The following is a 3,419-nucleotide window of genomic DNA, read 5'->3' as shown; positions in this document are numbered from 1 at the left end:
TTCTTTCTTTCTTTCTTTCTTTCTTTCTTTCTTTCTTTCTTTCTTTCTTTCTTTCTTTCTTTCTTTCTTTCTTTGCCAGTTCTGGGGCTTGGACTCTGTACCTGGCAGTCCTTGAGCTTCTTTTGCTCAAGGCTAGCACTCTACACTTGAGCCACAGCACCACCTCTAGGTTTGTCTGTGTATGGGGTACTGAGGAATCGAACCCAGGGCTTCATACATCTGAGGTGAGCACTCTACCACTGAGCCACATTCCCAGCTCCACTCTTAACTCTAATTAACCAGCAAAATAAATGATAAAAATAGCTATAAGTGGAGCAGTCACTCAAGTGGTAGAGTGCTGGCCTTGCGCAGAGAAGAGACAGTCCCCAGGCCTGAGTTCCATCTCCACTACTGGTACAGGAAAAAAAAAAAAACATGCTTATTTTAGGTTCACTGTCCAGAAGACTATATAGAGAAAAGCTGAATTACAAATCACAATATCCAGATCTGCTACCAGCCCAGAAGAAACTCAAGAGAGTCAGATTCCAAGCCAAGTACTGGTAGCTCACACCTATAATCCTAGCTACTCAGGAGGCTGAGATTTGAGGATCATGGTTCAAAGCCAGTACAGGCAGGAAAGTCCATGAGACTCTTTATCTCCAATTAAACACCAAAATAACTGGAAATGGAGCTCAAATGGTAGAGTATTAGCCTTGAGCAAAACGGCTCAAGGGCAGTACCCAGACCTTAAGTTCGAGTCCCAGGACTGGCACACAAAAGAAAAGAAAGCAAGAAAGAAGGGAGGGAGAAATGGTAAGAGGAAGGGAGAGAGTGAGGGAGAGAGGGAAAGAAACTCAGTAGACAAGGAATCTGCCCTAGCTCCCCACCTATCCCTCCTATCCCACTGGATGGACAAAGTCTTCAGCAGCCCCTAGGAAATGACTTCAGTTTTGCTTTGTTCGACAGAGGCCTGGGCAAGCACAGGCTCACAGCACCCTCTGCTGTTAGTTACAAAGGACAGGCTGCTGGGTCTGAAGCTGTCCTAAGGAATTCTGACGTGGAAGTAAGAAGCAAGTTACAAGAGCAGAAGAAACTAAAATGTCTCATGTTAAATGCTAAGATGTGTTGATTTTTATGACAAAAGACAGGAATAGTGAAGCAAACAGAAGATGAACAGGTAAATTTTTTTCAGCAACTCAGTTTTTCCAGGTTTTTCAAGCTAAGTGGAAATTCCCACATCATCTGCACCAAAGTCCTCAAAATGGAAAAATACACTTTCTCTAACACAGCTTGTAAAACTCATGTAATACAGTTTCCATAGAGACTGTACCAAGGTAACAGAAAGGAGGAGACAAATAGAATCAAGGGTAGGGGGTTAGGAGCTCTCCTTAAAGAATAGGCCTTGTCTTTGCAACATTATAGCATGTGGACCAGCCCCCAAAACTAGTGGCTACATGGTAACATTCTATTATTTACTTATTGATTGATTGATTGGCTTATTGATTTCTTGTGGGTCGTGGAGCTTGAAGTCTGGGCCTGGGCGCTGTCCCTGTGCTCTTCAGCTCAAGGCTAGTGCTCTACCTCTTGAGCCACAGCACCACTTCCGGGTTTCTAGTGGTTTATTGGAGTTAAGAGTCTCACGGACTTTCTTGCCTGGGCTGGCTTTGAACTGCGATCCTCAGAGCTCCGCCTCCTGAGTAGCTAGGATTGTAGGCATGAGCCACCTGTGCCTGGCTAACATTCTTTTATTTATTTATTTGCCAGTCTTGGAGCTTGAACTCTGGACCTGGGCACTGTCCTTGAGCTTCTTTTGCTCAAGGCCAGTACTCTACCACTTAAGCCACAGTGCCACTTCTGGCTTTTTCTGTTCATGTGGTACTGAGAAATGGAACCCAGGGCTTCATGCATGTGAGGCAAGCACTCTACCAGCCCCATGGCAACATTCTAATGGAAGATTTAACCTCTATTTATAGCATGCTTAATTAGTGATTTCTCTAGCCAAGAGTCACTCAACAGACTCAAGATCCTAAAGTACCCCAGTTCTAAAGTCACTTAATCCCAAAAGAAAGATTCTAGTTCACAAAATAGAAAGGGCATCCTTTTAAATCCTGTGTGAACTCTTTACATTTATTATAATGCAAGGACTTAATCTGTGTAATCTTTAGGCTCTCTTTAAATTCATTATAGACATACTACAGCCACACCATCACTTCTGGCTTTTTGGTAGTTAATTGGAGATAAGAGTCTAATGGACTTCTCTGCCTGGGCTGGTAGATAAAACTGTGATCCTCTGTTCTCAGCCTCCAGAGTAGGTAAGATTAGAGGTATGAGCCACCAGCACCCAGCCTTCCCACAGCTTTCTGATATGGTGTAGCCAAAGTTTTACCTTTTGTAAACAGGGAGAGGGATCAGCCTCTTTGGATCAGAAGAAATGGCTTAGCAGTCATCAAAGAGGCTTCTTTATATAAACAGTAACACAAGAAACTCCTGTCAGTCTTACTCTCTGAGTTACAGCTACCTCATATTCATAGAGTTCATTGATGAATCCACAGACTCTTTTTTGGGGGTGGGGGTTAAGTCCTGGGGCTTGAACTCTGGGCCTGGGTGTTGTCCCTGTGCTCTTCAGCTCAAGGTTAGCACTCTATCATATGAGCCACAGCACCACTTCCAGTTTTCTGGTGGTTAATTGGAGATAAAAGTCTCACAGACTTTCCTGCTCAGTCTGGCTTTGAACCACAATCTTCAGATCTCAGCCTCCTGAGTAGCTAGAATTATAGGCATGAACCATTTGTGCCAGGCTTCCACAGACCCTTAAAGTCACTGGGCATCTTTTGGATCTGGCAGACAATTTTCAGCTGTAGAATTTTAATAAAACAGGAGCCCAGACAACGGCATCTGGCAGGCAGGAAAACCAGCAAACTTATCTTAAACAACACTGATTAAACACACTGCTTTATTCGCAATGGCCTGGACACTAGAAAATACAAGGAAACTGAACTCTTCCAAAGCCTCAATCCTCCCCTGCTGTCTTCCCATGCCTATCACTTCTTCCTGTTCTGTTCTTCTACTCCTCAAACTTAGTGGTTTACACTTAGTTGCTTGCTTCTTTTCTTGTATTTCTTCCCCAGTCATAATCGCTGTAAGAAAAGGGCCCTGGCTGTTCCTCAGGGGTGTGGCTCTAGTGCTCTGCACAGCTGTCTGGCACACACTGTGCTCGCAGTAAATATCTCTTGAACAAATAAGCAAATGAATTCAGCAAATACTTGTTTTATGCATCAGTCAATAACAACAAAAATACAAGTTGGATTTTATGAGAGGAATTTTCCACAGAAGAGAGGATTCTTCCCTTCTTTCTGAATCACTTCTTTACTGGAATTAACAACTAAAAACTGTGTGAATATATTCACCATTACAAAATGTTTTGAATTATTTTGGTGCTG

Source organism: Dipodomys ordii, unplaced genomic scaffold (genome assembly GCF_000151885.1).
Source record: "Dipodomys ordii isolate 6190 unplaced genomic scaffold, Dord_2.0 Scaffold147, whole genome shotgun sequence".
NCBI lineage: Eukaryota > Metazoa > Chordata > Mammalia > Rodentia > Heteromyidae > Dipodomys > Dipodomys ordii.
Note: the sequence above shows the minus strand (reverse complement) of the source record.